This window comes from Arachis hypogaea, chromosome 7 (assembly GCF_003086295.3).
Source record: "Arachis hypogaea cultivar Tifrunner chromosome 7, arahy.Tifrunner.gnm2.J5K5, whole genome shotgun sequence".
Classification (NCBI taxonomy): Eukaryota; Viridiplantae; Streptophyta; class Magnoliopsida; order Fabales; family Fabaceae; genus Arachis; species Arachis hypogaea.
Genome location: NC_092042.1, coordinates 30,981,629 through 30,989,778, shown reverse-complemented (window position 1 = coordinate 30,989,778; position 8,150 = coordinate 30,981,629). Strand labels below are relative to the sequence as shown.

Here is an 8,150-nt window from a genome sequence, read left to right as displayed (position 1 = left end):
AAGCTTAGAGTGGATGTTCATACCTTCAAACAAAAAGATGGTGAATCCCTCTATGAAGCTTGGAAAAGATACAAGCAGATGACCAAAAGGTGTCCTTCTGACATGCTTTTAGAGTGGACCATTCTGGATATATTCTATTATGGTCTATCTGAGTTCTCCAAGATGTCACTAGACCATTCTGCAGGTGGATCCATTCACCTAAAGAAAACACCTGCAAAAGCTCAAGAACTTATTGACATGGTTGCAAATAATCAATTCATGTACACTTTTGAGAGGAATTCTGTGAATAATGGGATGCCTCAGAGGAAGGGAGTTCTTGAGATTGATGCTCTGAATGCCATATTGGCTCAGAACAAAATGTTGACTCAGCAAGTCAACATGATTTTTCAAAGTCTGAGTGGATGGCAAAATGCATCCAACAGTACTAAAGAGGCATCTTCTGAAGAAGAAGCCTATGATCCTGAGAACCCTGCAATGGCAGAGGTAAATTACATGGGTGAATCTTATGGAAACACCTATAATTTCTCATGGAGAAATCATCCAAATTTCTCATAGAAGGATCAACAGAAGTCTCAACAAGGCTTTAATAATGGTGGAAGAAACATGCTTAGTAATAGCAAGCCTTTTCCATCATCTTCTCAGCAACAGACAGAGAATTCTGAGCAGAGCTTCTCTAGGTTAGCAAATATAGTCTCTGATCTGTCTAAGGCCACTTTAAGCTTCATGAGTGAAACAAGGTCCTCCATCAGAAATTTGGAGGCACAAGTGGGCCAGCTGAGTAAGAAAGTCACTGAAACTCCTCCTAGTACTCTCCCAAGCAATACTGAAGAGAATCCAAAAAGAGAGTGCAAGGCCATTGATATAATCAAAATGGCCGAACCCAGAGAGAAAGGGGAGGACGTGAATTCCAATGAGGAAGACCTCATGGGACATATCTCAAACAAGAAGGAGTTCCCTATTGAGGACCTAAAGGAATCTGTGGCTCATATAGAGACCATAGAGATTCCGTTAAACCTCCTTCTGCCATTCATGAGCTCTGAAAACTATTCTTCCTCTGAAGAGGATGAAGAGGTAACTGGAGAGCAAGTTGCTCAATATCTGGGAGTGATAAATGACTATTTTATGGTTTATCTTGTGTTTAATTGAGTGAATTTTATCAATCTTTCATACACTTATTCATACTAATTGCACGAGTTTACGTTTTCCTTCCGGATTTTGTGCTATGATTGAAAACATGCTTCTTTGGCCTTATATTTGATAATATTAATCCTTTCTTATTACCATTAGATGCCATGATATGTGTGTTAAGTGATTTCAGGGATTACAGGGCATGAATGGCTCAGAGGATGGAAAGGAAGCATGCAAAAGTGGAAGGAATACAAAAAGTTGAAGAAACTGCTAAGCTGTCTAGCCTGACCTCTACGCACTCAAATGGTCATAACCTGAGCTACAAAATTCCAAATGAGATGGTTTCAGTTTCGTTGGAAAGCTAACATCCGGGGATTCGCAACGATATATAATTTGCCATAGCTGCCTTGAAGTTAGTTGACGCGAACACGTGAATGACGCGCCCGCATCACATCTGCGAACTTTAATCCATGCAAACACGTGGACGACGCCTCCGCGCCACTTTGCCGCGACCTGTACAGACCAGAAAGCACTGGGAGTGACTTCTGGGCTGTTTTTGACCTAGTTCTCGGCCCAAAAATATAGATTAGAGGCTGGGAGTGGAGCAGAATCAGATCATTCAATCATTACTCACAATTTTAGGTTTTAGATGTAGTTTTTAGAGAGAGAGGTTCTCTCCTCTCTCTTAGGAATTAGGATTAGAATTAGAATTTATCTTATTAGGATTATTTCTTCATCACAGGTCAATGTTCCTTTTATTTACTTTTCCAATTTAATTTATGAACTCCATGTTAAAAATTGATTTCCTTATTTAATATAATTTGAGGTATTTTAGACTCATGATTGTTTTCTTTTATTTATATAAATAATTTGGATTTTTTCCTCCTTTTGGCTTTGGTTGATTAATTGGTAACTCTTGAGTTGTCAAACTCAGCAGTGATTGAAATGGGAAGATTCTAATTGATCTAGATCGCTCTAAAGCTAGCCCTCCCACAGGGATTAACTAGGACTTGAGGATCAAGCTAATTAGTCCACTTGACCTTCCTCTGTTTAATAAAGGATAACTAAGTGGGATTAAAACCCAATTCTCATCACACCTGATAAGGGTAACTAGGATAGGAATTCCAATTCTAATACCTTGCCAAGAGTTTATTTTATTATTACTATTTTATTTTTCTTATCATTTAACATACTTGTTTCTTACTTTCAAAACCTCCAATTTACAAGACTCATAACCAATAATAAGAACATACCTTCCTGCAATTCCTTGAGAAGACGACCCGAGGTTTAAATACTTCGGTTATCAATTTTAAAGGGGTTTGTTACTTGTGACAACCAAAACATTTGTGAGAAAGGACTTTTGTTGGTTTAGAAGCTATACTTACAACATGAATTTATTCTGAATTCTAGATCACGCAAAAGTTTTCTCTTCAAAATGGCGCCGTTGCCGGGGAATTGTAAACGTGTGCCTTATTATTGGTTATTGTAAATATTTTTCTTTTACTTGTTTATTTGTTTCTTCTCTTCCCCCTTATTTCTGATAACTACTATGAATTCTCACCCCTCTCGCTTTGAGTTTGGTTCTACTTTTGTTGAAAGGAATGGAAGCTATAACAGGACTATGCATCATGGTCTAAGCAATCAAAGATGGATGGAGCCAAGAGGATCTGATCACCCCTCTAGGCAACAACACCTTCCTAGATGTCATGGACAGAGACCATTCTATAATGCATACCTAACTGATAGATTTGGTGGATCCCCTTGTAGCTACCAACAAGCCCTACCCTATGCTCAGAGACCATCCTCTCAACATAGCTTCGAACCACCACACTCACAAGCTTCTTTTCACCATTCGCTACCATATGATCCTTATCCGCCCCAATGCCAACCCAATTACTCCTAAGAACCACCACTCCCCTATGCACCATGTCCATATCCGTCAAGCCAAGAATCACAGGTTCGCTTCAAAGAATCGGTAGACCAGTTTTATACAATCCTTCATCAACTGGAGCAAGCAGTAAATCAACTATCTTTCAAACGTTCAGACACTCAACAGACCTCTATGGCTTCATGTGGAGAATCTAATGAAGAACGTAGCGTGAAGAAGACACTAGAAACTTCAATGGACAGTATAGAGCATAACTTCATACTAGAACAAGTAGAGGAAGCTGTCACTATAGAAGAAGAAGAGTTGGTTGAAGATTTGGGAGATGCCGAACTGCCACCTAAATCCAGAGTTGTGGAGAATCCCGTCGAGGACGCTACAATTAATGCTAAGGAGGATAGTGCACAACCTCTAATGCAGATATCTTATGAAGAACTAGACAGAATAACCCAAGACGCATGTTTTCTTGATGATGATAGTCACCAGTCAAGTTCTCCTAGTAATGAACTTGCATCCGCAAGTGAATTCTTTGAGACAGAAGAATCTTCCCCAAGTGAATACGAAGATGATGCAGAGGTTCGACTTTTCTCAACCTCCTAATTATGACTCAAGTGATGAGGAAGATATGGAAGACGTTCACCAAGACATGGTTGGAATGGGAGAAATTTGCAAGGAAGTGGAGGAATTCACTGAAAGACCACAAGAGAGTAGAGCTTGCAGAACCACTGGAAACACTTATCCCAAGGCAACCGTCACCCAACTCCAACTTCAAGTGGGTAAAATCCTTGACTTTCATCTTTACTTTTCCACTTGAATATGGTTTACTTGAAACAGATGGCCAGCTTAGAGCTCTTTGCAGCTTTAAGAGTAAGAGGGAAATGGCTCGTACTTAGAGTTGGTGCACAAGATTCAATAAGGTTCCACGCTTCAACTCGAAGTGCACGGATTGGTATCACCTTCAATCGAATGGATCTCGGAAAACGTTTGGTCATCTTGGTGAGAATCTGATTTCTAAACCGCCCGGATGGAAAAATATAGATCAAAATGAAGGCGGATTTAAAAGCAAAGTTTGGGATCCTGGAATCTATTCTGACATTCGTCACCCCGGGAGCCTGAGAACCCGTTTGAAGCTGCTCAAAAGCTTCACTTGCCTAGTTTGGGACCCCGGAGGCTGTTGGCATTCCAAACATTGGTGGAGATTTCTGGATGAATTTAAGCATAAGCCACCATAACAGGAAGCTCATCCAATGTCCAACTTAAGGACTTTAACTAAAAGTGCTAGGTGGGAGACAACCCACCATGGTATAGTCATTTTTTTCAACTTTTATTTCGTACTGTTTAATCTTATGTTATATTGAACCTGGATGTTATTCGTAAGCACTTGCATTAGCATTACATACTGCATAACTGCATACTTGCATATAAAAAAAATTCGCACGCGTCATAGGTGCGTTAGGAAGAAAATAAATTGAACAGAGAGTCAAACGAAAGCGTGGCTGGAGGCGTGCCTTTGGCACAACTTGATCCACGCGACCGCATCGTTGACGCGTCCACGTCATTAACGAAATAGCCTCCCCACGCGTCCGCGTCACCCACACGACCGCGTGGCCCTGTATATCGATGTAAAAAGGGTGTATGGCCGAAAGTTGAGCTGGAACGTGGCTGGACTCATGCTAGAAGCACAAGCCCTACCACGCGAATGCGTGCCCCATGCGTCCGCACTGTTTTCCAAAATATGGCCATTCACGCAATCGCATCACCCACGCGAACGCGTCACCCAGAAAATTGGCAATGTGCGTATTAAACAGAGAGTTGTACGTGCGCGAGGCTGCACTCGCACCAATAGCACAAATCAGGTCACGTGATCGCATGATCCACGCGTCCGCGTCACCTGATAATTATCACACACCACGTGATGGGGTGATCCACGCGTCCGCGTCGCCTGCGCCGCACAGCTTATCCAGATCAGCCAAGATATCTTATCTTTTTCTTCCCCAAATCTAAATTTTCTCTTTCCTTTCTTATTTCTTTCTTCCTTCTTTCTTCCTTTCTTCTTCCTTTTCCATTGGTGTTAAATTTTCTTTTTCAACTATTGCATCTTTTCTTGAATCATTCTGGTGTTTCATGACTTTTTTTATTCTAATTGGGTATTATTATTCATAAGTCAATGCTAATTTTTATAATACTGATATTCCTTTTGCATTGATATACACTTACACTTTCTTGCATTACCCACACTCTCTTCCCCATTGTTGCAACTTTTGCACTATTGATATGCCAATTACTTCCACTATTTTCTCACTTGCATGTTGTAGCTACCATGTAATTGAGACCTTTATTATTTGGCATTAACACCCATATGTTATTTACGTTCTTATCTTTATTTTTGGGTTACTTTTCTTCTTTTCTCCCTTCTTTCAAGAAGGCCACCACGAAGGGAGAGGAAAAGCTTCTTAATGGGAAGACAAACAAGTTCATCTACTCAATCTTTGGAGAAAAGCATCAGTTGAAGCAACCCGTCCACCTGCACATCTTAGTATGCACCAAGGACGGTGCAATCTTTAAGTGTGGGGAGGTCGATACCGATCTCCACGGGTTAGTTAGTCCCCTTTCAACACCAATTTTTAATTTTCTATGTTAATTCATTACTGCATTTGCATGTGTATTTGCATGTTTGATTGCATACTTTACCATTACTTGGTTGAAGTAATATTTTCTTTTTCAAGAAATGTTTTATAGTATTTCACTAATTTAAATTAAAAACTTTTCGAAAAACTTGTTTGAAGAAATATTATTTTGGAACATGATTTAGAGTTCGAACACACAAAACCAGTGAGATTTTGAGCCTACTTGATTGGTTGCATTTTACCAACCAATATTTTATTTTTGTGTGTGTTTTTCTCTCTAAAATTGTGATCTTTGTCTTGCTTAATTCTATATTTTCATTATTTGATGTATGCATGCACTTATATGATTGAGGCCTTGTTTCACTGAGCTTACATACCCATATGGCCTTACCTTTTATTATCCTTTGCAAACCAATGTTGAGCCTATTTTACCCCTTGTTCTTTACTTTATCTCATCACTAACTCTAAGCAAAAAACAATAATGTCCTTAATTTGAATCCTTGATTAGCTTAGACTAATGAAAGCGCTCATAAATTAAGTGTGGGGAAAGTGGGTTTGGAAATGTTTGGTTTGAGAATTGAGTATGTTAGACTTTGTGTGAAAATGTGAAAAATGTTAAGAATATGTTTATGCATTCAAAACCTTAATCATATGCATTGAAAAAAAATTACTAAGAAAATAAAAATAGAAAAAAAAAAGAAAAGAAGAAAAAAGAGCAGAAAAATAAAAAGGGGACAAAATGCCCCAAAGTAAATGGCAATAGCAATGCATATGTACTGTACTCAAAACTTGGAATGCATAAATATGTAGTAAATGCAGTTAATGGATAGTTATTGATTTTATATTACATGGATTGTCCTAAGTTAGGTGAAAAGTTTATGTTAATTAAGGATTCAGATTTTAGTCCACTTGACTAAATACAATCCTACCTTGACCCTAACCCCGTTACAACCCTTAAAAGACCTCTTGATTTGTGTATTAGTGCATTAAATTTTTGTTGATTGTTAGATAAAGAGCAAGCCTTAGAAAGCAAGATTAGTAGAGAACTGAGAGAATCAAACCTTAAATACCTGAGCGATTAGAGTGCATACACTTCCGGTGAGGGTTCGATGCTCGATTCCTTGTTCCCTGCTTTCATGAGCTATCTTCTTCTTGCAAGTTATTTGTACTTCATTTTTATGATTTGAATTAGTGAAATCCAATTTATGTTTATCTTGGAGAGTTTGTTTACTTTTAACCAAGTCGGTAAAAGCATTTTGCATTTAGCTGCATTCACATAAATAGGTTACATTTCATACATCCCACCATTCTGCCTTCACTCTTATAGCTTCTCTTGAGCTTAGCATGACGACATGCTAATGTTTAAGTGTGGGGAGGTTGATAAACCACTATTTTATGGTTTATCTTATGCTCAATTGAGTGAATTTTATCAATCTTTCATACACTTATTCATACTAATTGCATGAGTTTATGTTTTCCTTCCAGATTTTGTGCTATGATTGAAAACATGCTTCTTTGGCCTTATATTTGCTAATATTAATCTTCTCTTATTACCATTAGATGCCGTGATATGTGTGTTAAGTGATTTCAGGGATTACAGGGCATGAATGGCTCAGAGGATGGAAAGGAAGTATGCAAAAGTGGAAGGAATACAAGAAGTTAAAGAAACTGTTAAGCTGTCCAACCTGACCTCTTCGCACTCAAATGGTCATAACTTGAGCTACAGAGATCCAAATGAGATAGTTACAGTTGCGTTGGAAAGCTAACATCCGGGGCTTCGCAACGATATATAATTTCCCATAGCTGCCCGAAGTTAGGCAACACGAAAACTTATGACAACCAAAACATTTGTGAGAAAGGACTTTTGTTGGTTTAGAAGCTATACTTACAACGGGAATTTATTCTAAATTCTAGATCACGCAAAAGTTCTCTCTTCAGGGAGCTATCATGAAGTTGAATGCCAAGTTGTTTGGTAATGAGACTTGGGAATATGAACCTCCCTTGCTCATTAGTGAACTAGATACATGGGTTCAGCAAACTCTACCTCAAAAGAAACAAGATCCTGGTAAATTCTTAATATCATGTACCATAGGCACCATGACCTTTGAGAAGGATCTTTGTGACCTGGGGTCAGGGATAAATCTTATGCTACTCTCTGTAATTGAGAAGTTGGGGATCATTGAGGTACAGCCTGCCACATTCTCATTCGAGATGGGAGACAGGTCACAAAGACAAGCTTATGGATTAGTAGAGGACGTGTTAGTGAAGGTTAAAGGGCTTTACGTCCCTGCTGATTTCATAATCTTAGAGACTAGGAAGAATGAGGATGAATGCATCATCCTTGGAAGACCTTTCCTAGCCACAGTAGGAGCTGTGATAGATGTTAACAGAGGAGAATTAGTCCTTCAATTAAATGGGGACTACCTTGTGTTTAAGGCCCAAGGGTGTCCTTCTGTAAACATGGAAAAGAGGCACGCTAAGCTTCTCTCAATACAGAGTCAAACAAAGCC

General features: G+C 38.9%; 1 non-coding gene across 1 annotated transcript; it reads right to left on the bottom strand.

Annotated features, from left to right (window-relative positions):
* On the bottom strand, positions 1-108 carry LOC112704678 (small nucleolar RNA R71). The gene has a single exon (XR_003155291.1). It is a non-coding gene; the product is annotated as a small nucleolar RNA R71 (small nucleolar RNA).
* Positions 109-8,150: the final 8,042 nt, after the last annotated feature.